General features: G+C 43.8%; 1 pseudogene across 1 annotated transcript in view; it reads right to left on the bottom strand.

The window, feature by feature from the left end:
• LOC143923446 (up-regulator of cell proliferation-like) overlaps positions 1–24054 on the bottom strand; it is a 32240-nt pseudogene extending 8186 nt beyond the window's left edge. Inside the window, exons 1-2 of the transcript XR_013261725.1 lie at positions 23899–24054; positions 18087–18144 (exon numbers count right to left, since the gene is read on the bottom strand). The product of XR_013261725.1 is annotated as an up-regulator of cell proliferation-like (transcript). The remainder of the gene's footprint in view (positions 1–18086; positions 18145–23898) is intronic.
• Positions 24055–27078: the final 3024 nt, after the last annotated feature.

Raw genomic sequence — 27078 nt, forward strand, 5'->3', positions numbered from 1 at the left:
AATGAGGAGGGAACACATACCTTCTGGGCAGAACTTAGTATAATTTTATGATCTTTTTGTTTAAGGGGATATTTAAGAAACTAGAAAGATGCCATAAAGGAAAAGCTTAAGGACCCACCCTGAGAAGGGACACTGGAAGACTCCCAGACAAACTGACACTCATGCACCATGCATGAATACACATTTTTACATTCATGAAGATCCCTGCTCCTTGGAACTTGGAGGTCACACAAAGTAATTCCTCTGTAAGAGAATCCATGTTGAATGCCCTGGCAGCCATCTTAAAAATCCTGGTACCCAACAATCCACACTAATAGCCATATTTGGAATGGGTAAATATTTGTTTATTATATCTTCTATGTTCTCTTAAATATTGATGTTTTGAATATTCTATTATTGAAAATCTTTCTCCAGAATTAATAACCGCCTTTTCGATTTTTCTCTAAATTCTATTTGTCATTATAAATTTCTTTTTTTTTTGCATAGTTGCCAATTTTATTGACAAACACACGTCTAATTTATTTCACATTGTTAAACACTTACTTACCTGCAGTATAGTAAACGGTTGGACGTGTGAAGTACAGACATTCTGTTAAATTGTCAATTATTAAAAGGTTATTGATTCTACCGAGAAGTGATAATGGTGATAATTAAGTCCAAAGTACGACACTCCCATTTTGTGGGTTTTTGCATTAATTGTCAAGGTGTTCATGTGACGCAATCGATATTTTAATTTCATGTAAATATTTGTCTTTTGTCAACCAATAAATGTAACTATTTTGTATGATCACTTGTCTCCGTGAATACGTTTCACATGTATAGACTGTGTCATATAGATTGATTTTGTATCTTAAAAATATCTTCATTAAAAATTACTTACCGTATATACTCGAGTATAAGCCGAGATTTTCAGCCTCTTTTTTGAGGCTGAAAGTGCCCCCCTCGGCTTATACTCGAGTCATCGCCGTCTGACTGCTCGATCAGCGTATCGAGCAGACAGACGGCGGACATACTACAATTTGAAAGCCGCGCCTCCTTCTCCGCCTCCGCCTGTGATAGGCGGAACACTGAATTTCCCAGCAGCCTGTGTTCCGCCTATCACGGACATCGTCTCATCCTCGTCCGTAGTACGAGGATGAGACGATATCGGTGATAGGCGGAACACAGGCTGCTGGGAAATTCAGTGTTCCGCCTATCACAGGCGGAGGCGGGGCTTTTGAATTTTAGAATGGCCGCCGAGGCGATCCTGGCAAGGCACGGGACGGAGGCAAGGCAAGGCACGGCACGGCACGGGACGGGACGGAGGCAAGGCACGACACGACACGGGACGGAGGCAAGGAGGCAAGGCACGGCACGGGACGGAGGCAAGGAGGCAAGGCACGGCACGGGACGGAGGCAAGGAGGCAAGGCACGGGACGGAGGCTCGGGACACAGGTAGGCTGGACACACACACACACACACACACACACACACACACACACACACACACACACACACATGGACACACACACACAGGGATGGATGGATGGAGACACACACACACAGGGATGGATGGATGGATGGAGACACACACACACAGGGATGGATGGATGGATGGAGACACACACACACAGGGATGGATGGATGGAGACACACACACACAGGGATGGATGGATGGATGGACACACACACACACAGGGATGGATGGATGGATGGACACACACACACACAGGGATGGATGGATGGATGGACACACACACACACAGGGATGGACGGACACACAGGGACGGACACACACACAGGGATGGACAGGCATATCTCACCCTCGGCTTATACACGAGTCAATAAGTTTGCCAGTTTTTTTGGGGGTAAATTGGGGGCCTCGGCTTATATTCGGGTCGGCCTATACTCGAGTATATACGGTAATAAATATTGTGCAGGAAACTGTCCCTAAAAAGCACAACAGGGGGAATTCTAAAAAAAGGGAGCAAAGCCTTGCCTCAATCAAGATGGCCACCTACACACAGAGACACTGTGAGCATGCCAGAGCATGGCATGGTAAGAAATGAGGAAAAGTTTAGCAACAGTGAGCTAATTACTAGTGCTTTGTGTACTTCTTGTCTTTTTTGGCAAAAGATTAAAAATAGGGCACATATATAAATCACAGTGCTGATCCTTTACATATATGTTTAGCACTATAATTGCTTCTGGACTCTACAGCACGCAAAGTGGAAGCTATGTGATTGGCCTTCCCGCCTATTACAGAACCAATGTATGCCTCGTAAAATGCATGAACGGGCAACAACATCCACTCTCTGTTATAAATGGGGGCCTAACTGCATTTCAACGCATGACCTGTTTTAGGAATGCTGGCTGAATTCTATGAATTTTTAGGACTGAATGAATGGCACCATAAAAAAGAGCACAACATCTTCTTATATAGAGTATGCTTCAAACTCCACTGTGAGAAAAGAGTGCTTCTCAGATAAACCAATAATCTGTGACTAGTGCTCCCTTCACCAGGTGAAATGGCTGCTTACCTCCTTCGAACTCGCTCACAACTAATGATAATTCCCATCAGGAAGAAAGGCTCCATGCTAATCTTTAATGGTTCCCACCAAGGTCCTGCAGGGATCAAACACGCTTTGCACCTCGTATACTTCTCCATTAAAGGTTGCCTCCAAGATGATCAACAGCAACTCCAGACCGACATGCAAAAATATAAGTGCCTCCAATAGTGTCGTACCAGGTGTTCAATGGAATAAACCTCATACACCCAGCTTCATCTATTAACCGCTTGCCGACCGCCTCACATGGATATACTGCGGCAGAAGGGCTTGTGCAGGCAAACTAACATACCTGTATGTTGCCCTTTAAGAGGCGGCCGGCGAATGCGCCCATGGCAAGCTCCGTGAGTCGGGTCACAGGTCCTGCACACTCGATTGCCGCAGGGATATCCACGATCGTCTCACGTAGAGGAAGACTGGGGAGATCACAGGGCAAGGATTTACAGGGCAAGGATTTACAGGGCAGCACAGTGGTGTAGTGGTTAGCACTCTCACCTAGCAGTAAGAAGGGTCACTGGTTCAAATCCCAACCACGACACTACCTGCCTGGAGTTTGCATGTTCTCCCTGTGTCTGCGTGGGTTTCCGGTTTCCTCCCACAATCCAAAGACATGCAGGTAGGTTAATTGGCTTCTGACCAAAATTGGCCCTAGTATATGAATGGCGACCTAGGATTGTGGGCTCCTTGAGGGTAGGGACTGCTGTGAGTGTGCAATGTACAGGGATAGGGACAATTGTAGACACTCACTCAGGTTGAACTGGATGGACTGGTGTCTTTATTCAACCTTACTAACTATGAAACTATGAGATGCTAATGTAAATAAGATGAGATATAAAAGAAGATCGTTCTGCCTAGTGACAGTGTCACTGATGTCTGTTCCCTGTGATCAGAAGCTATGATTAGTGATGTGTCACAAACAGCCACGCCCCCCCACAGTTAGAAACACGCCCCAGGACACGGTTAACCTCTACACTGCCACCTAGTGCATTTGTATAGCGCTGATTGCTGTATAAATGACAATGGTCCCAAAACTGTGTCAAAAATGTCCGCTGTGTCCGCCATAATGTCGCAGTCATGATAAAAATCGCAGATTGCTGCCATTTAAAGAAATATTAATAAAAAATGCCATAAAAATATCCATTTTGTAAATGCTATAACTTTTGCGCAAACCAAGCATTAATCGCGTATTGCTATTTTTTTAACCAAAAATATGTAGAAGAATATGATAATCATTAAAGGAAAAAAAAAAAAAAAAAAAAGGTTTTTGGGACTTTGAATGAGGCTAGCACCAAAGGGATGCCTGCCTCCATCCCTATCAATAATATGTAGAAGGGGAGAACAGAATTGGGACTTTGAATGAAGCACACATCAGTAAGAGAGTCAAGATCAAGATTCATATGATCCTCTCCAATTCGTAATTTATTATTTAGGCATTTTTTTATCGATTTTTTAATTTATTATTTAGTTAACTGGTTATTTAGTTAAATGGTTATCTTGTCCATTTTGGCTTCAACCACAGCAAGAAACTTATATACATGCATTTACTGTGTTTTTGTGTTTTATGTGAATGTTTATTGGATTGTAAACTATTATGAATATATTAGTCCATGATTTATTGTGTGGAGGCTGTATGCCCAGAGCATTTTAGAGGTTGTTGCCCAAAATGCTTTTATAACATATCATGGACTATACAAAATAAATATTATAGTCACTTGACTTACTCTCTTACTGATATGTGCTTCATTCAAAGTCACAATTCTGTTCTCCCCTTCTATATGTAGAAGAATATGTATCGGCCTAAACTGAGGAAAAAAAAAATGTCCAGGTTGTGTGCTCGGATAAGGTTCTGGTATGGATTTTGAGGGGACCCCCACACCATTTTTTTTTTTTAATTTTGGTTCGGGGGTTCCCCTGTGAAGAAATCTCAATGCCGTTTTTATCAGTGAACTTTTATGTGTATTGCGGACCGACAATTCATTCTAGCCTCAAGTAGTTTTAAATAACTTTTTTTTTCTTTAGAAATGTAATTTTGCTTTCAGACTGTTTAAACACGGGAAGCATGTGGCCCTTTATAGGCGTACTATAGACACCCCCCAGGTACAAAATTTAAAGGAATATTCCATTTTTTTGTTTCAGTTTAAGCATTATTAAACTGAAACATTTATGACAATACCATGCATATAAGCCTTTAAAATTAGCACTTTTGATTATTCATGTTAGTGTGCCATAGGCTTTAACGGTGTTCACGTGTTCGAACAAATTTTTTGCCTGTTCGCATGTTCTGGTGCGAACCGAATGGGGGGGTGTTCGGCTCATCCCTAATTATAACTAGGGATGAGCCATACACCCCCCCCCCCCAATTTGGTTCACAGCAGAACATGCGAACAGGCAAAAAATGTGTTAGACTGCGCAAACACCGTTAAAGTCTATGGGACACGAACATGAATAATCAAAAGTGCTAACTTTAAAGTCTTATATGCATGGTATTGTCATAAAAAGTGTTTGGGGACCTGGGTCCTGCCCCAGGGGACATGTATCAATGCAAAAAAAAGTTTTAAAAGCGTCCATTTTTTCGGGAGCAATGATTTTAATAATACTTAAAGTGAAACAATAAAAGTGAAATATTCCTTTAAATTTCGTACCTGGGGGGTGTCTATAGTATGCCTGTGTGGCACATGTGTTCCCGTGTTTAGAACAGTCCCTGCACAAAATGATATTACTAAAGGAAAAAAGTAATTTAAAACTACTCGTGGCTATAATGAATTGTCAGTCCTGGCCATACAGATAAAAGAAGTCATTGAAAAAAATGGCATGAGAACTCCTCAGTCCATTACCAGTCCCTTTGGGTCTGATATGGATATTAAGGGGAACCCCGACCCAATTTTTTTTTAAATGGTGTGGGAGTCCCCCCAAAAATCCATACCAGACCCTTATCCGAGCATGCAACCTGGCAGGCCACAGGAAAAGAGGAGGGATGAGAGAGCCCCCCTCCTCCGGAACCGTCCCGGGTCGCATGTCCTCAATATGGGGAGGGTGCTTTGGGGTAGCCCCCAATGCATCTTGTCTCCATGTTGATCGGGGTCTGTGGATGGGGGGCTTATCGGAATCTGAAAGCCCCCTTTAACAAGGGGACCCCCAAAACCTGGCCTCCCCCCATGAGAAATGGTAACGGGTACACCCCTACCATTTCACAAAAAAAGTGTAAAAATTACAAAACGCAGCTTGGGATAAGTCCTTTATTAAAAAATAAAAAAATAAAAATGTACTGCAAAGTCCATTCTTCTTCTCATGCTCCACAGACGGACCGAAAAAGAAAAAAAATGCGACCGATCCACCTCCATGGGAGGGTCCCGCCATATGACGCGTCTTCGCTTTGTCAGTTCTTTTATAACTGAGGGCGGGGCCATACTGTGATGTTCCTGGGTGGCCCCGCCCCCTCTGGCACCCCATCCCTCTGACTTTGTGGGACATTTCTATTTTTTAATAAAGGACTTGTCCCAAGCTGTGTCTTGTCATTTTTACCATTTTGATACTTTTTTGTGAAATGGTAGGGGTGTACCCAGTTACCATTTCACACGGGGGGCGGGATCTGGGGGCACACAGCTGAACACTCCCACAGAGGCAGATTGTTGGAGCAAGATGCGAGATGAGAAGAGCGGTGGAAGAAGAAGATGAAGAAGAAGATGGAGAAGAAGAAGATGGAGGAACAGGAACACCGACGGAAGACCAGAAGAAAGAAGATGAAAGAAGCGGAAAGAAGAAGAATCGAATAAACTTGTTAAAAAACGTCTCTTGTCTTTTTTATCCTTTTTGTCACTTTTTTTGTGCTTACATTTGTACCCCATTACCAGTACACACACAGGGCGCCAGGATCTGGTGCAGATTCTGATAAGCCCCCCACCCACAGACCCCCATAACCACCAGGCAAGGGTTGTGCGGATGAGGCCCTTGTCCCCATCAACATGGGGACAAGGTGCTTTGGGGGGCTACCCCAAGGCACCCTCCCCATGTTGAGGGCATGTGGCCTGGTATGGTTCAGGAGGAGGGGCGCTCTCTCTTCCCCCCCTCTTTTCCTGCGGCCTACCAGGTTGCGTGCTCAGATAAGGGTCTGGTATAGATTTTAAGGGGAACCCCCACACCATTTTTTTACAATTTTGGCTGGGCACAGGTGAGCTGGTGGCAGCTCTCCTTGATCGGGACCGATGTTGCCCTGACAGCTGTGGGTGATCGGGAGGACATCTATTAATGCCCTCCCGGCAAAGTAGGTCCATGCTGTAGCCGTCAATCGGCTATAGCACGGCTCTGAAGAAGTTAATTGATTTCAGTGGAAAAGAAAATACAGTTGCAACTAAAGTTTCTGATGTGACTTTTGAAATTCCAGGACTTTTGAAAACTAATATCGACATATGGTTTTTAAAAATACAGAGAATATTTTAGATGTGATTAGTAAATTAAATTGAATTAATGATTTAAGTAATTCTACTATATGGAAAGATGCATCTATGCCCAAATTTATGTTACTAGATCCCTCCATTTACAGTAATGTTGGAAATTTTTGTACAGCAGCTGACATGTCTTCAGATTATAATAGGCCACATACAGGAAACAATCTCATATTGGAACAATTGGATCGATCACATAAAAGTCTTTGGGGTCAGAACAAAATTGATACAGGTTTGTTTAACGATATTGAAATAGACATTGAGGGGAAACGATCCTAAACCCCAAATTCAATATAAGTTGCCACAAGAATCAATAGGTCCAGTTTCTGACATAGTACAAGAATTTTTACAAAAAGGAATATTAAAGAAAGCACAATCAGTGGTAAATAATTGTATTTGGCCTGCCAAGAATGGTGATGATTTCTATTCTTTATCAATTGATTTAAGATCACTAAATAAGTGCACTACAAATAACAAACCTATTGTTCCTAATTTAAATTTAATGTCACACCTGGATGCCAAAGCCAAAGTATTTTCTGTACTGGAAATCGCCAATAGTCATTTTTCTTTATCATTAGCTAAAAGCTGTCAATATAAACTTGCCTTCAGCTTTAATAAAGAAGCCTATGCAGTCACTAGAATAATTTCAGGATTGGACATTTGTGATGGTATAGTGCACGATTGTTTAAAGAAAGTATTATCAAAATTCTCTAGACGAGAATGTATTTTCCAGCATGTGGACAAGTTTTTTTCTCAATTTTTTGAGAAAGTAAATCATTGCAAAGAGTTTTTACAGAAATGTGACGATAAAGTTAAACTATTAGATTTTTTGAGAAAAAAAGATGTTGTGTTTGATCAGTGGGGTCAAACCCAGACAGATGCCTTTGAAATGTTGAAAAGGGATCTGCAGAATGCTCCTCATCGAATATAAGTTGGTTGGTTCGTCAATTCCTGTTGTATTGCATATAGATGTATCTGAGAATTTGATTTCAGTAACTTTTTCTCAATTAAAAAAAGGTGATCAGAAAATAATAGGCTTTTTCTCCAGGGGTTTGACAAATATGCAAAAGACCTTTGACACACATATTAAGCAATTGTTAAGTGTTTATTTTGCAGTCAAAGTAACAGAAAAGATTGTGAGATATAGTAAGATAATATTAAAGACATCTGATTTAACTTCTTCTAGAGATAATTAATTCAGGAGAATTATATGACAAATATTGCCCATTTTTTAAACCTTTGCAATTTAAATCTATACAGGTAGATTTGGTAACAGAACAAAATAATGCTCGCACAAATGTATTCATAAAACCTGTAAATGGTGTTTTTAGAACAAGTGCTGAGAGAGGCTTTAAGCCAGTATATTTGTTAATAATATCAAGACTTGTTCAGCAGGTCTTTCTATGTGTTACCCAAAGAATGGTTATTCTACTCAGCAAAAAATCTACAGAAAATGCTGAATTGGAAGATGCCAAAAATTAGAGTAGAGCACGCATGACTCTAAATCTTAAAGAAGAGAAGTAAATGGACACAGTTCACTTCAGTCTTCTGGGTTGATTTGAAACCTTTCTTTGTGAAAACAAGGTTTCCAATCATGACAAAAAGGAGAAATTGCATCCTGTCATATTTAAAATACACAGAATAATAGCATAAGGAGTATAAGCCAGTTAAAGAAAAATAGAGCAAAGTAAGGTAATTAGAAATGTTATTACCAAAATATGTCTTTCATGTCATAATAAAATATTAGGATTGTGATATGTAAAATGAATACGTAAATGAAGGTATATTTTGTATTAGTAAATTAAAAATAATGATACTCCATTCTGTTTCAGGATCTGACTTATAAGTCACCAATAGAAGAGAAATGTAATATTTCTAGACCTTCCAGATGAAAACAAACCCTTGAAGCTTAAGAATAGTGATGGCCGAACGGTTCGCCCGGCGGTCGTTTCGCGGCGAATTTCGGTCGTTCGCGGTCCGCACGTTCGCTCGCCTTTTCCCGTCGTTCGCCCCGGCGGACTTACGTGTTTAATGTGTAAAAGAACTTTGACCTATGATGACACGTCTGTCATGGGGTACAGGCCAGCCAATTGAGACATGACAGCACATGGACACTTGGACATTCCCCCTAACCTATAAATACACCCGATCCGGTGGCCATTTTACATTCTTTCTTCTGTCATTATAGGGAAAGGTTCCTGTGTGGAGTAGGGAGAGATAAAACGCTAGCTATTTGGTACACAAAAGTTCTTTTCAGGACTGGTATAGGTGTTAGGTGTATATAGGTTTGCTGTGCTACTGATTGTTGCAGCAGCCTGAGTGCCTTTTGTCAGTTTACAGAAAGGGACAGAGCGCTGTGTCTGCTGCTATTTTAGGGACAGCCAGATTAGTCTTTCATCATCATCATCATCATCATCATCATCATTAGCTGTTACTATCAGGTCCACAAAAGAGCTGTTCCAGTAACCACTAATCGTTCCAGTATATTCTTTTTTGCCACTTTGTATAGGGACAGAAAGGAAGCAGTGTTGTCAGGCAGTGAGGGTCAGATTAAAGACTTGCTGCTACTATTAGTTCCACAAAGGTTCTTTTCAGGACTGGTATCAGTGGTACGGTAATAGGCTTGTACACGTATAATATTCTTTCTTCCAAATATAGAAAGGATATTATACTTGACTGCTGCCCTTCTGCTGCAGTCTGCTAAACATTCACAACTCACTTGTTCCACAAAAGTTCTTATAAGGACTGGTAACTTGGTCTAGGGTGCTACAGTACATAGGGTTCAGTGCGCCAGTGCGGTACAGTCTGCTGTTCTGTAAGGACCGCTATCGGTCCACAATACATAGGTTTGAGGTGCACCACTGCTGACTGCTGCCTTATACTGCAGCAGTCCTTCATTGGTATAGGGACTGACGTACAGTCTGCTAATCACTAACACACAACCTGCTTGGTCCACAAAAGTTCTTATAAGGACTGGTAACTTGGTCTAGGGTGCTACAGTACATAGGGTTCAGTGCGCCAGTGTGGTACAGTCTGCTGTTCTGTAAGGACCGCTATCGGTCCACAATACATAGGTTTGAGGTGCACCACTGCTGACTGCTGCCCTATACTGCAGCAGTCCTTCATTGGTATAGGGACTGACGTACAGTCTGCTAATCACTAACACACAACCTGCTTGGTCCACAAAAGTTCTTATAAGGACTGGTAACTTGGTCTAGGGTGCTACAGTACATAGGGTTCAGTGCGCCAGTGCGGTACAGTCTGCTGTTCTGTAAGGACCGCTATCGGTCCACAATACATAGGTTTGAGGTGCACCACTGCTGACTGCTGCCTTATACTGCAGCAGTCCTTCATTGGTATAGGGACTGACGTACAGTCTGCTAATCACTAACACACAACCTGCTTGGTCCACAAAAGTTCTTATAAGGACTGGTAACTTGGTCTAGGGTGCTACAGTACATAGGGTTCAGTGCGCCAGTGTGGTACAGTCTGCTGTTCTGTAAGGACCGCTATCGGTCCACAATACATAGGTTTGAGGTGCACCACTGCTGACTGCTGCCCTATACTGCAGCAGTCCTTCATTGGTATAGGGACTGACGTACAGTCTGCTAATCACTAACACACAACCTGCTTGGTCCACAAAAGTTCTTATAAGGACTGGTAACTTGGTCTAGGGTGCTACAGTACATAGGGTTCAGTGCGCCAGTGCGGTACAGTCTGCTGTTCTGTAAGGACCGCTATCGGTCCACAATACATAGGTTTGAGGTGCACCACTGCTGACTGCTGCCTTATACTGCAGCAGTCCTTCATTGGTATAGGGACTGACGTACACTCTGCTAATCACTAACACACAACCTGCTTGGTCCACAAAAGTTCTTATAAGGACTGGTAACTTGGTCTAGGGTGCTACAGTACATAGGGTTCAGTGCGCCAGTGTGGTACAGTCTGCTGTTCTGTAAGGACCGCTATCGGTCCACAATACATAGGTTTGAGGTGCACCACTGCTGACTGCTGCCCTATACTGCAGCAGTCCTTCATTGGTATAGGGACTGACGTACAGTCTGCTAATCACTAACACACAACCTGCTTGATCCACAAAAGTTCTTATAAGGACTGGTAACTTGGTCTAGGGTGCTACAGTACATAGGGTTCAGTGCGCCAGTGCGGTGCAGTCTGCTGTTCTGTAAGGACCGCTATCGGTCCACAATACATAGGTTTGAGGTGCACCACTGCTGACTGCTGCCCTATACTGCAGCAGTCCTTCAGCGGTATAGGGACTGACGTACAGTCTGCTAATCAGTCACACACAACCTACTTGGTCCACAAAGGTCCTTATAAGGACTGGTAACTTGGTGAAGGGTGCTACAGTACATAGGGTTGAGTGAGGCACAGTCTGCTGTTCTGTAAGGACTGGTATTGGTCCACAATAGATAGGGTTGAGGTGCACTACTGCTGACCGCTGCCCTATACTGCAGCAGTCCTTCATCGGTATAGGGACTAAGAGTTTTGTCACAGGGTCATTTAAAAAATGACAGGCAGAGGAAGAGGCAGGCCCTTCCGCAGGGGTGGTAGGGGTAGGGCAGGAGCAACAGGCTTGAGCCAAAGTGGGAAGTTGCAGAAGGTGCGTTCAATTACTTTAAAGGACGCACCAGACTTGGTTGAGTGGCTCGCTCAGCCTTACTCTTCTGCACCCTCCTCATCCTCTCGATCTGCACCCTCTTCTTCACTCTCTGCTATGTGCACCCCCAAAGACAATACCACCAACAACACCACCACCACCACCACCACCACCACATACCTTCCGCTTGAGTCACTGGAATTATTTTCCGATCCATATCAAGAGGACATTTCTGATGCGCAGCCACTATTGGTATTGGATCAGGAAGAGGAGGCAGCAACAACCGCTACTCAGCAGTCTGACGACAGTACCCAGATCAGCCCAAGGAGGAGGTTGGTCCCCGGTGTTGCTGCCTACTCCGAAATCTCTACTTATAGCGGTGGGGAAGGTGACGTTGATGATGACGTGTCTAGTGATGTCACGTGGGTGCCCACAAGAGAGGAAGAGGAGGGGAGTTCAGAGGGAGATATGGACCAGCAGATAGGGAGGAGAAGCAGGAATAACTTACATTGCACAGGAGGGACAAAGCAGACTGCAAATGTATCAGGAGCGAGTCATCGACCATGTACGGTCACATCTGGCGCTCCCAGGACACTGGCATATGGCTCCGCAGTGTGGGCTTTTTTTAACGTGTCCGCTGCTGACAATAGCGTTGCCATCTGCAATCTTTGCAGTCAACGCATTAGTCGCGGTAAGCCCAACACTCACCTAGGGACGACCGCCTTAAGAAGGCACATGAGCAGCCATCACCGAGCCCAGTGGGAGCAACGGAACACTCAAAGCCACACTGCAGGCTCTCACCGTCCAGCCTCGTCTTCTCCTTCTCCTCTCTCCTCACAATTGTCCTCCACTCCACCTTCCATCAACGCCAAGCTCACGTTTTTCTGCAAAAAGGCAGGCTTCCGTGGGCCTAATGTTTGAGCGTAAAAGAATGATGATGCCGGATAACCCTCTTGCCCAACGGTTGACGGCTGGCTTGTCAGAACTGATAGCCCGCCAACTACTGCCATATAAACTGGTGGACTCGGAGGCCTTTCGCAAATTTGTGGCCATTGGAACACCACAATGGAAGGTCCCAGGAAGGAAGTATTTCTCGGAGAAGGGCATCCCAGAGCTATATGGCCATGTTCAGCGGCAAGTGAATGTATCTCTGGCACACAGTGTCGGTGCCAAGATACATCTGACCACAGACACGTGGTCTAGCAAACACGGGCAGGGAAGGTATATCAGTTTTACTGCCCACTGGGTGAACCTTCTGACGGCCGTCAAGCATGTAACCCGTGGCACCCGTGTAGATTTGGTTTTACCGCCACGGATTGCATGCAGGCCTGACTCTTCTTCTCCTCCTCCTCCTACTCCATCCTCCTCCCTCTCCTCCTCAGCTGGCTCCTCCTTTTCCGCTTCTAGCGTCTCTTCCGCTGCACCGCCCAAGCTCCCCAGAACCTATTCCACATGCCAGGTGAGACATTGCCATGCCGTGCTGCGTCTGTTGTGCCTGGAAGCCAAGAGCCACACTGGCCCGGCACTCCTTTCAGCTTTGCGTTCACAGGCAGATCAGTGGCTAACACCGCTCAATTTGACAGTTGGTAAAGTGGTGTGTGACAACGGTGCCAATCTGCTTAGCGCATTGAAACAGGGCAAAATCACGCACGTGCCATGCATGGCACACGTCTTAAACTTGGTCATGCAGCGATTCCTTGTCAAATACCCTGGGGTCCAGGACATCTTGCGGCAGGCAAGGAAAATCTCGGCCCATTTCAGAAGATCTTACACGGCCATGGCTCGCCTTGCTGACATTCAGCGGCGACACCATCTGCCGGTCAGACGTCTTATTTGCGATTGCCCGACGCGATGGAACTCAACCTTCTATATGCTTGATAGGCTGCTCCAGCAGAAACGTGCAGTTAACGTCTACCTGTATGAACTCTGCGAAAGAAACGGTTCTGGGGAGCTGGGTTTTTTTTCACCGCGCCAGTGGCTGCTCATGCGCGACGCATGCAGACTTCTGCGGCCATTTGAGGAGATCACCAAACTGGTCAGTCGCAGCCATGGCGCCATCAGTGACATGGTACCTTATGCCTTCTTTCTGGAGCGTGCATTGCGCCGTGTCATTGATCAGGCTGTGGAGGAGCAGGAGCGAGAAGATGAGGAAGTGGCAATGCTGGATGAATTCCCAGGGGGGGCTACTCTATCTGAGACAAGTCAACAACAGGAGTCTGAAGAGGAGTCAGAGGAGGATGGTGCCGGGGCGGATGAGGAGGAGCAAGAAGAGTGTGCTTTAAACCTTTCTGGGATCCCTGTTGTGCGTGGATGGGGAGAGGAGAATGAAGAGGACGACATTATCCTGGATGATGAGCAGGAGCCAGGCCACCACACCGCTTCCACTTTAGTGCAAATGGGGGCCTTCATGCTCCAGTGTTTTAATAGGGACCCCCGTATAAAAAGCATAAGGGTCAAGGACCAGTACTGGGTGGCAACGTACTTAGACCCCCGGTACAAACACAAAATGGCGTAAATGTTACCGCCGTCGCAGAGGGCTGTCAGAATGCAGCACTTCCAGGCCTTGCTTCGAGAAATGCTGCATTCTGCTTTTGCGTGCACTGGCAGAGGAGCAATTCCCACTCCCAGAGAAGGATTTGCGGGTACCAATCCAACAGCGCCTGCAAGAAGAGGCCGGTTTGAAGATGTGTTGGTGACTTCGGATATGAGGTCATTCTTTCAGCTGACCCATCGACAGGTGTCATCCGGATCCAGCATCAGGGAACGCCTAGACCGTCAGGTGTCCGACTACATCGGGTTAACGGCCGATGTGGACGCTCTGAGGAGTGATGAACCCCTGGACTACTGGGTGGGCAGGCTTGACCTCTGGCCAGAGCTTGCCCAATTTGCAATGGAACTGTTGGCTTGCCCTTCATCCAGTGTCCTGTCCAAAAGGACGTTCAGCGCAGCAGGGGGGATCGTGACCGATAAGCGTACTCGCCTAGCTCACGACAGTGTTAACTACCTCACATTTCTAAAAATGAATGAGGCATGGATCTCGGAGGAATTCAACACATGTAACCAGTAGACCATGTATATGTCTATAAACTATTTTTTTTAATCAAGCACAGAGACCTTCTTTCTTCTTCATTTGGCTCACTTCCTTGTCCCAAAAAAGCACACCGTACTATATGCCCCTACCCTCCTCTTTGAAGAGGTTGAGCGGTGTCATATTTTTACTGGGGCTGCTTATGAGGGGATCACACCATCCCTGTGCTGTGCTGACTTCCTCCTGGGGGTTCTTATTATGAGGGGCTCCCACCATCCCTGTGCTGTGCTGACTTCCTCCTGGGGATTCTTATTATGAGGGGCTCCCACCATCCCTGTGCTGTGCTGACTTCCTCCTGGGGCTGCTTACGGTGCTGCTGTCAGTGCTGCATATCACGGTGCTGGTGTGAGTGCTTAATGTCACGCTTCTGATGTCAGTGCTGTATGTCACGGTGCTGCTGTCAATGATGTATATCACGGTGCTGATGTCAGTGCTGTATGTCACGCTTCTGATGTCAGTGCTGTATGTCACGGTGCTGCTGTCAGTGCTCTCTATCATGGTGTTGCTGTCCATGCTGTATGTCACGGTACTGGTGTCAATGCTTTATGTCACTCTGCTGATGTCAGTGCCCTCTATCACAGTGCTGTTGTCAGATGCCTCTATCACGGTGCATGTGTCATTGCTGTATGTGACGCTGCTGGTGATCATCTCCTGCACCCTCTTCTCTGCCTACCCTGGTCCCTGACCTTCCCTCTCCTCCATTGCCTTCATGCGTGCCACAGTCCTGAATTGTCAGAACAATTTCCCATATAAAAAAAGAATGCTTGTAGTTATGGATCCCAAATTCACCTCATACATGTATTATGACATTGGCCATGTGGTGGGACTATGATTTCCCTGCTAATAATTACCTAATGGCCGCAAATTCGCCCTAAAGGTTTGAAACGTTCGCCTCCCATTGAAGTCAATTGAGCCCGCGGCAAACGTTCGGTTTCGCGAACGTTCAGCCCCGTTCGCGGTAAGCGTTCGCGAAACGTCCCGTCGGAAGTTCGTCCATCACTACTTAAGAATATCAATTCTGGGAGAAGATTTGACACAAGAGATTCATTTGTTATAATTATTGTTGTCTTTTTATGTTCAATAAAGTTTTTCCAACTTTACAGAGTGCAGAAAAAATACCTCAAGACCTCTAATAAGAGAGACACTTTAAAAAAAAAAAATGACTTTTGATTTTCTGATTACTGATGAAATAATCAATCCATTAGTGATGTGATATGTTTATCATCAAGATGAGATATTTTTACACATCAAATTTTATAATCACATATAGTGTATTTTCAGAGTTGAAAGGGTTAAACCTCTTCCCAATAGAGGTGCTTTAGTTAGGAGGAACATCTGGTGTTAATTAAGATAACAGTACATTTTCCTAAAGTACACATAGACAAGTTAGGACTAACTTTAGATTATAATATGTATTTTTTTTTTAAATCATCTCACATATATGAATGAATTGAAGTTAAAGTGGAATTGCACCCAAAAAAATAATTCATGAATGTGCCTAAAAAAATAAAATGTGGATTTTTTTTTTACTCACCTCTAAATGGCTGTTTCTAGGGGGCCTCTCATAGTCTGCCTCCTTCAGTGCCTGGGCTGGGGACATCACTTCCCCTCGGTGCAGGAAGGGCTCAGTCTGCCCTCTCCCTCTTGTCAATCATCTGGGACACGTGACAGGTTCCAGATGATTGCACAGCCAATTGCGACATGAGGCCGAATGGAGGGGTAGACAAGTGAGACTTTGATCCCCCGCATAGCTGGACCCTGGGACAGGTAGGTGTCCAATTATTAAAAGTCAGCTGCTGCAGTATTTTTTTCTTAAATGGCAACACCACTTTAGGAAACATATTTTAGGTTCACATTTTGAAAGGTTATTTGAAAGTTTGTATGGATTATAGATTTATGCTAAACACAATTTGAAGGGAAAGTATGAAATATATATTTTTGAAGTGACATTCATACGTCAAAGTATCGTACTACAATATTACATTTATTAATATTCAGGGGATTGATCATTTGGTAAAAGAAAATAATAAGGGAGACAATATTTTTATGGTATATGAAGCAAAGGGTTTATTAAGTTCACTTTTTCCTATATAGAATCAAAATTGAAAATATATTCAAATCAATTATTATTGCATGTATGGATATGAATGAGATGCGGTTGTAAATGGATTTAGATAAGAAGATGATTACGATTGTTTAATCAATCATTTTGAGAGGGAAATGTTAGAAAGTTTCTTTAATCTAATATTCATCAATTAACAAATATTAACGAATGAATGAATGGATTAGATCTTTACAGAATAATTCAAATGTGTGTATATATATATATATATATATATATATATATATATATATATATATATATATATATATATATTTATATCTTTTAGTTATGGAAAAAGTGAAATTATATAGGCTCTTATTGTTGTAAAAGTATATATCTGTTGTTATAAGCGTCATAAGCATTTCTATAGAGAGTCAACTTGTGTTAGGAATTTGGACTTGTTTCCCTCACCTTCCCCCATCACATGAGAAGAAAGGTTTCACATTTCTTAAGATGAAAAAGTTTGTGTAAATATGAGAATTTAAGTTATTTTTACTACAATATTTCTTGATTAGGATATCAATAAGAACATTGGATTTTCAATGAATATAATATACATACTGATTTTTTTAGTATTTGATTTAGATTTTAAAGGAAACTTATATTGTATATGTTAAATAGTTTCACACATTGTTCTTTCCCACTCCTCAGGAATGTCAATGCATAGAAACTGAACAATACCCATCCTTGCGTGAGAGGTGGGAGGGAAGTTATGTCTCATTAGAAGAGTCTCAGATTAAACCAGCCCTTTTAAAGATAAAGTGGGGGTCAGATTTTAGGAGTAAAATCTAGAAACAGAAAGGCTGATTAAGACAGATTTTCTTCTGACACACACACAAACACACAAAGACACATATTTGATTCAATCTTTATCTTAAGAATATAATACACTATTGATGTTATTTTTACATTCTACATTTTGATATTGTTCTTGTAATATTTTGCTGTTTTATTATTAAATCAATTTTTGAGTTTTTACAGAATAACTAAATGGACATTCTTGGAACTTTCCTCATCAATATAAGTTACAGGATATCGATAATAATACCATAAAAACTGTATTTAACAACCCTGCTTTATAGTGAGGGGTCTGCCACAAAACAAAGCCCCCATTATTGACCCTTCTAAGTCAGCTGACTCATTGCAGTGCATTAATGTTATGAAGAATTTGGGTGATCAGATTGTTACATTCATTTTCGAGGAGCATGATCCTTGAATTTGATGGATTAGCCTCCAATCAATGGAAGGCCCAAACCTAAAGCCCATCCTAATTGAGAACAAAACATACCTCCTGTTGTAGCCATCTGGAAGGTGTGAAGTTATCTTCCGTGATCCACATCCACAGACTAAAAGATTTAAAGAAGAACATACTTATTTATAGATCTTTATATCTCTCTATAACTACTGTATATACACACAAAAATTGTATTTTCATTATGCTAATCTCTTTTCCTATGTTGCCGAAGCTGTTCAATTAGGAATAAGTGAATATGCGCTTTGCAAAGTCAATGTTCACTTTACTTATCCAATCAGGTGCAAGCACATATCCTTAAAATTTTCCTTCGCCTTGATTGGGTATTCAAAATTAATATAGCATCACCTTATTTACTAATTAAGCATGCTCTAATACAGAGATGCCCAACCGCTATCCCATGTGGCCTGTGGCGCCCTCCGATGGGGTCCACCACGTCTTGCTCTGAGATGGCAGTTCGGCAAGCCCAGATCACAGGTTTCAGACCCGCCATCGCCGAGCATTAGTGCGAAGAATGGAGCCACCACTAGAGGAAGCAGAGCCGATGCTTCCTGTATAGCGCCAGGTCCTTCACAGGCGGAGTGATACCAAATGTACGCTGTACTCTCTACTGCAGCTGCATGCTTCTGTCACACTAATGCACAGGAACCTGCAATCTTGGACAGCAGCCAGCAGTGCCAGAGCCAGCAGTACCAGCCAACAGTACCAGTCACCAGTACCGGTCAGCAGTACCAGTACCAGCCAGCAGTTCCAACCAGCAGTACCAGTACCCACCAGCAGTACCAGCCAGCAGTACCAGTACCAGCCAGCAGTACCAGTACCAGCCAGCAGTACCAGTACCCACCAACAGTACCAGCCAGAAGCAGTAGCGGCCAGCAGTACCAGTACCCACCAGCAGTACCAACCAGCAATACCAGTACCCGCCAGCAGTACCAACCAGCAGTACCAGTACCCACCAGCAGTACCAGCCAGCAGTACCAGTACCCACCAGCATTATCAGTACACACCAGCAGTACCAGCCAGCAGTACCAGTGCCAGCCAGCAGTTCCCGCCAGCAGTACCCGGACCAACCAGCAGTAACCACCAGCAGTACCAGTGCCCACCAGCAGTACCAGTAGCCACCAGAAGTACCAGCCAACAGTACCAGACAGCAGTAAAAGTACCCACCAGCAGTATCAGTACACACCAGCAGTACCAGTACCCACCAGCAGTACCAGTACCAGCCAGCAGTACCAGAATCCGGCAGCAGTACCTGTACCAGTGTTGGTCATCTTACTTTAAAAAAGTAATTAGTTAAGTTACAAATGACTTCTCCCAAAAAAGTAATTGTGTTAGTAACACGGTTACTACTACTTAGTTACTCAGCAAAGTAACTGTGACTTTTTTAATATTCTATAGACGGGGCTAGCACATAAGTAATTTTTAGTTTAACAGTTTTCATTGGCTTATATATTGTCCCATTTAAAGGTATAGCGCCAATTCTACTTAACTCATTCTTATACCTGCTGGCAGGTGGTTATGAGTCAGTTGTCAATCAGGCATCACCCCATAAAGTTAATCTCCTTAAACCCAGTCGACCGTGTGATCACCTGCTGACTTGGCACCATCCACAGGCAGCTTAAATGTGTTGTAGGTGACTCCATAGCCTTGGCAGCGTAAAACTACAACAACTTGCTGTCCACTCCCTCCAGTTGCTGTGACCAGTTGCATGGTAGTATGCTGTCCCTTATCAGAATATACCTTCTAGAGATAATGCTGCAATATGGAAGATCTAAGATCCATATTTGCCTGATGATTTTTAAAGGAGTCATGAATACAGCTTATTAATGTGAGGAGTCCACAGAAGGAAAATACATCAAGTATGTTTGCATGTCTTCATCTGAGCATGCCCTGGCTGAGGAGAATGAGGAAACACTCAGATGAAGACATGCAAACATACTTAAAGTATTTTCTTTCTGTGAACTCCTTACACCATCATTAATAAGCTGCATTTACCACTCCTTTAAATATCAGGCAAATACGGATCTCAGATCCTCCATATTGCAGCATTAACTTTAGTAGGACAACAACATAAAAATATTCTGCTAAGAAGATAAAGGACAGCACATTACCCTGCAACTGATCAAAGCAAGTGGACAGCAAGTCGTCACAGTTTCCTCCTGCCTAGGCTACAGGGTCACATACAAGACAGAAAAAGAGAGAGACAAAAAAGGAAGAACCACTTTAAGCTGCCTGTGGATGATGCCAAGTCAGCAGGTGACCATAATGTCTGGACTACTGGGTTTTAGGAGATGAACTTTATTGGATGATACCTGATTGAGAACCGACTGATAACCATCTGCCAGCAAGAAGAGAGTGAGGAGTTGCTCTATGGTGATCTAAAGCTGGGTGCTCGATTGTAAGCTCTGTTGACTTGTCTTTAATTAGGGGGTCATATTTAGCTGGTAAGTGTGTATTCTTCCCATGAGGGGTGGTTGCTTTAGGACTGAACATTCCGTTTACAGGTGATGGATGCTTATCACATATATAAGAATATAGTATATCAGAAAAGTGAGTACACCCCTCACATGTTTGTAAATATTTTCATTATATCTTTTCATGTGACAACACTGATGAAATGACACTTGGCTACAATGTTAAGTAGTCAGTGTACAGCTTGTATAACAGTGTAAATTTGCTGTCCCCTCAAAATAACTCAACACACAACCATTAATGTCTAAACCGCTGGCAACAAAAGCGAGTACACCCCTAAGTGAAAATGTCCAAATTGGACCCAAAGTGTCAATATTTTGTGTGGCCACCATTATTTTCCAGCACTGCCTTAACCCTCTTTGACATGAAGTTCACCAGAGCTTCACAGGTTGCCATTGGAATTCTCTTCCGCTCCTCCATGACGACATCACAGAGCTGGTGGATGTTAGAGACCTTGCGCTCCTCCACCTTCTGTTTCAGGATGCCCCACAGATGCTCAATAGGGTTTAGGTCTGGAGACATGCTTGGCCAGTTCATCACCTTTACCCTCAGCTTCTTTAGCAAGGCAGTGGTCATCTTGGAGGTGTGTTTGGGGTCCTTATCATGTTGGAATATTGCCCTGGGGCCCAGGCTCCGAAGGGAGGGGATCATGTTCTGCTTCAGTATGTCACAGTACATGTTGGAATTCATGGTTCCCTCAATGAACTGTAGCTCCCCAGGGCTGGTAGCACTCATGCAGCCCCAGGTACCAGACCATGAAACTCCCTTCACCATGCTTGACTGTAGGCAAGACACACTTGTCTTTGTACTCAGGGGCGTAACTATAGGGGGTGCAGCAGTCGCCACTGCAACTGGGCCCATGCAGCCCCCTCTACATATGGCCAGCAGCAGCATAGGCAGCTAGGGGTACCAGTGCACCATGCACACGGGTGGCTGGAGGTGGAGGGTGACTAGCAGAGCTCCATGCTCGACTATCGCACTGGCTGCTCTTTAGTTGTGCATTCCCCGCATGACCTGTGTCCTCGGCTGGCTTCTCAGAGTACCCTTGGCTCCTCAGAGTACCCCTCTCCTGCTCCATGCATTGGCGCTCAGTACGATGTCTGTTCTCCCCAGCCAGAGTCCCGCCCCCGCTCCCCCCCCCCCCGAGTCTGGTCCACACTGCACTGCATACTTCTCCCGGATAAACAAACTTTAAGCACACAGATGCATTGCAGCCCTATGAGTTTAAACTACTGATGTCAGTGGTGGAACTACAGGGCTCACAAAGGGTCATACCTGTGACCACGCCCTGGAGTTCCACCGCCGGACTTGGAGGGAAGGGCCCTGTCTGGGGTTCAGGGGGGCCCTTCATGGTTTCTTGCATCGGGGCCCTGAAGGTTCTAGTTACGCCACTGTTTGTACTCCTCACCTGGTTGCCCCCACACACTCTTGACACCATCTGAACCAAATAAGATTATCTTGGTCTCATCAGACTACAGGACATGGTTCCAGTAATCCATGTCCTTAGCTTGCTTGTCTTTAGTAAACTGTTTGTGGCCTTTTTTGTGCATCATCTTTAGAAGAGGCTTCCTTCTGGGATGACAGCCATGCAGACCAATTTGATTCAGTGTGCGGCGTATGATCTCTGACAGGCTGACCCCCCGCCCCTTCAAACGCTGCAGCAATGCTGGCAGCACTCAAACTTCTATTTCACAAAGACAACCTCTGGATATGATGCTGAGCACTCAACTGCTCTCAACTAATTTGGTGGACCATGGTGAGGCCTGTTCTGAGTGGGACCTGTCCTGTTAAACCACTGTATGGTCTTGACCACTATGCTGCAGCTCAGTTTCAGGGTCTTGGCAATCTTCTTATAGCCTAGACCATCTTTATGTAGAGCAACAATTCTTTTTTTCATATCCTCAGAGAGTTCTTTGCCATGAGGTGCCATATTGAACTTCCAGTGATCAGTATGAGAGAGTGACAGCAATAACATAAAATTTAACACACCTGCTCCCCATTCACACCTGAGACCTTGTAACACTAACGAGTCACATGACACAGAAGAGGGAAAATGGCTAATTGGGCCCAGTTTGGACATTTTCACTTAGGGGTGTACTCACTTTTGTTGCCAGAGGTTTAGAGATTAATGGCTGTGTGTTGAATTATTTTGAGGGGACAGCAAAAATTATATTTTGGGACAGTTTTTCTTTGATAATAAAAAATGAGGAGATATCCATTATTATTTACTATCAAATAAAGACCCAATTCATCCTGAAAAATGCACTATAATACACCTGGATATGCTAAGTAGTTGCGATGATATGTACAGTTTTACTAACACGTGTCAAAGTTGCCGGCATTAAGATTTGTTTTACCTCCCATCATGAAGGGGTTTATGGTCGGGATCAGGGCCGTCTTTAATGCAGGGCAAAAGGGGCAACTGCCCCCGACCCAGTCACTGTTTTGAGGCCCAAATCAGCTGCCCCTTGAGCCCACACTGCCTGCAAATAGTTGATAAGTGGATTTGGGAGGGCCCACGAAAATGTTTGCCCAGGGTTCAATGGATATTAAAGATGGCCCCGGTCGGGATCCCTTGGTATGGAGGATTACTCTACTTCAGAGATATGCAATTAGCGGACCTCCAGCTGTTGCAAAACTACAAGTCCCATCATGCCTCTGCCTCTGGGTGTCATGCTTGTAGCTGTCAGAGTCTTGCTATGCCTCATGGGACTTGTAGTTCTGCAACAGCTAGAGGTCCGCTAATTGCATATTCCTGCTCTACTTGATCAACTAGTTCCATCTCTGTGGGGAACCCTGCTTAACCAATAGGGGCAAATGTTTTTAAACAATTTTTCTCATAGGATCAAATGTTAGAGTTGTTACATTCAGTGGGATGAGGAAACAATTACACACATAATACAAACATTACAAAACATATTTGTTACGTTTGCACAGACATTCACAAAATCATCCCTCTAGTCTTCCGAACGGGGGCACGCACAGCAATAAAAAACATGGCAGGGGGTCTAATCCTCTAATCCACATTATAGAAACAAGTTTTGGCTTTAGGTATAAGCTACATTGTACATTGGTGAAATAATTTAATCATCAATTCCACATATGATATACAGTAATTATATATTTTCACTGTATATCTTGGTGACTTGGATGGTTGAAGCCCAAACTTTTATAACATCCTTGACATTCAGAAAAAGACACCTTGATGAGTGTTCTCATTATTATATCTAGAGAATCTTGCTGTTAGAGGAGATAAACAATCTACAGGTTTGCACATCATCATACCTAACTCTGTAGGTAGTCTTTTATATTTGTTGGCTGTTTGTCTTAAAATGTCTGCTCATGTCTGTCTTGATTTATTTTAAGTATTACTAACCTTGTATGAGTGAGTTTCGTTTCGGTGGCGTCTAGAGTTGCTTTCAAGGCTTCTGCCTCAAGAAGATGAAGGTGTATTGCTGCTACGTGCAATGGCGAGCCATAAATTGTGGTGTGAGTGAAGAAGACTGAGTGAGGAGTGGGTGTTTTAGCTCTTTATAAATATGCTGCTCTCAAAGTGAAAGTAAAACTATCTGTCAAGAAATACCAACTTTTCTTATCAGCGCAGTTCATCTGCAGCCATGTTTTGGGCCCCTGGGCAAAGTAATGCCCTGGGGCCCCTACCAGGGAGATGGTGGGCTGGCAAACAGTGAGTGTGGCTAAATTATACTACATATTCGGGTGTGGATTTTTAGTCTAATTAGACATTTTTTGGCAGATTTTCTTACAATTTTTTTTCTTACAATATGTTAAATAATGTGTTATATATTTTTGCACAATGCTGTGGGGGGAGTGGGGGGGGGGGTTCTATAAAATATCACGGGTATAAGCAGACCCCTGAAGTCTCACTTTTGAAACAGAGAAAGGGACTGAGGAGACACATTCCACGGTTCCTTTCCGTGGCCTCAGCTGCAGACGCAGATGAATGAACAGGATACAGAGGCTCCTGTGCAATCATAAACTGAAGCATAGTAAACACAGGTTCTGGTTCAGACCACTCTCAGAAAAAAAGGGAAAGTACCCAGAGTTGAGAATCCACACACATACAATCCACACACATACAATCCACACACATACAATCCAATGAGAACACTAAACAAATGTCCTATAGTTCAATGTAATTTAATGATGAAAGTAATTCATACCAGTATAAAGCCAATGGGGCAAAAAGTGTCATTAAACCCATATCATAAAAAAGCTATGAATAAATGGTGTATCACATGCTGTTCATACTCACCCAGTCACTATGCGAATAGTTTTCTGTATTCTGCAAAAAACCTGGTTGATCCTGCTGCTCCCAACCCCATCTTCTGCCCATTTCAGCTAGGGATTTTGCAGCTGCTGAGGCAACTCTGTGCATGCTCAGGTTTCAGTGAGCTTTCTGTCTATGTCCCCAATGCAGCTAGGTATTTTGCAGTGCAGTGTTGGCAGCTCTGCACATGCTCAGTTTTTAGTGAGTTTCTATGGTGAGCATTTCCTCCCTATCACATCTGAGCAGCCCATGTGACTATAAAGTCACACATGAGGGCGTATACAAAATGGTAAATGACAGCCCACTCCGTCCCTCCACCCATATCCACTAACCAGCTAAACACAATGGGGGGGCGGGATATTACATGTAGATTAATGGAGGCTTCACCTCCCTTTTATTCTAAGACACAGGCTGTGACTGGCAGAAATCTGCTTGCACCATGTTATTTCCATAAAATAATAAAGATTTAATTTCAAATATATATTTGTATGACAATTTAAAATGGTTTATTGATATTATTTATTTATTTGTACTCTGTATTTCAAAGGCTGTTTTTTTTTTTTTTGAACATGTGACCAGCAGCAGAGGACTAGAAGCTCTTAGTGCTTATGTTTCCCTGCAGACAGGCTGGGAGAGAGCTGGGTCATGTGACAGTTGTATATCTATTAGGAAATGGGTACTTTTTTAATTAAAATAATGACATCCATCATCCATTGAAAGAGGAAGTAAAGGCAAAAAATAAAAAAAATAAAAAACACACCCTGCAAGGCAAAGGCATAATGAGCTATTATGCATAGCATACTAGCTCATTATGAATAACTTACCTGAGAACGAAGCCCCCGAAGCGGTCCTCTGTGATTCGCCAGACCAGTGATGACATCACTCCCGCACATGCGCATGGGAGCCGACACTGCGGCCTACCCAGTGCGTCTGCGCGCCGCTGTCTACGGTGCATGCGCCGTAGACAGCGGTGGTTGTCTTCGGGTAAATATCTCCTAAACTGTATAGGTTTAGGAGATATTTCGCGGACCAACAAGTAAGCCTTAATCTAGGCTTACCTGTAGGTCAAAGTGGTTTGTAAGGGTTTACAACCACTTGAAATTTTCTCTATCTCTGTTCCTGGTTCTATTTTAATACTTTATAGAATCTCTTTAATGCACATGGAAGTTTCTGTAGTCAGCAGAAGAATGCAGAACATCTCCTTCATATCATGTGACCCCCTCCATTGCGTGAGTTCCCATAAAGTTTTATGAAAAATATATAATGCCCAGTTCAGCGACATTCTTTGAGCAGAACATCAATTCTGATTTTGTTCAACTTACCGTAACTCCTTCGCCTCTCATTCCTGTTTACCCCTATGGAGCAGAGCAATTTTTACATTTCAGCTATGGACCTGTTTGTTCTGCGATAACTTTATCATTACTTAAGAAAACAATGTAATACATATATTGCTTGTCTTACAGCAATGATTTGTTTTTTTGCAATCCTTAGACAACAAAATGGAACAAAACCAAGCAAGACACACTTTTTCTTTTATTTTGAGCAATGTCCATTTAAAAAAAATCAGGGGCATCTGGCAATTTTCCCCCTGCCTCTAAACTCCCCTTCATGCATGGGCATAGCATAAGGGGTTGCAGGGGTCACAATCACAACCCTGCCCCTAGCTCCAGGGGGCCCCTGCAGCCTCCCTGTCATATTATCATATCCTCCACAAACTCCAGGTCCGATCTGCCCTAGGGCCCCACAGCCATGCTCCAGCACTGAGCTTCTACTTTGTCTTCCACGGTCCAGGCCCCTCTGTTCCCATTGGCAGGGGGGAGGGGAAATGTAAGGCATTTCCTGAAGGTGAGAACAGCCTTGGATGGGGAAGTGTCTGTGCTGTGTGCTGGCAACATGGAATAGTAACCGAGCTCAGCGAGGCAAGATGAGGAGAGTGCCGTCCTGTAGCCACGATGGGACGGATGTCACTGGTGAGGTATGACACCGCTTAGTGTCTCCTAGTCACCAGCTGGGATTCTCTGTACCCCCCACCCAGGGATGTCTACTTACCTCACTTCCCTGACAACTGGGGAAAAGACATACACCTCTGGGAAGTGACCTTCCCCCAACACCTGCCAACACTGACAGAGAAACCTTCAGAAATTGCTAAAACAAATCTCTTAACACCTCTTCGGGGGGTCCCTGAAGGGCTGCAGGCTCCAGATTTTGTGTCACATGGCTTTGCCCTTCCAGATCAAAGTTGCCCCCCCCCAAAGCCCCCTGACCACC

This window comes from Lithobates pipiens, unplaced genomic scaffold (genome assembly GCF_037356315.1).
Source record: "Lithobates pipiens isolate NorthernLeopardFrog02 unplaced genomic scaffold, aLitPip1_a1.2 Scaffold_22, whole genome shotgun sequence".
Taxonomy (NCBI): Eukaryota; Metazoa; Chordata; class Amphibia; order Anura; family Ranidae; genus Lithobates; species Lithobates pipiens.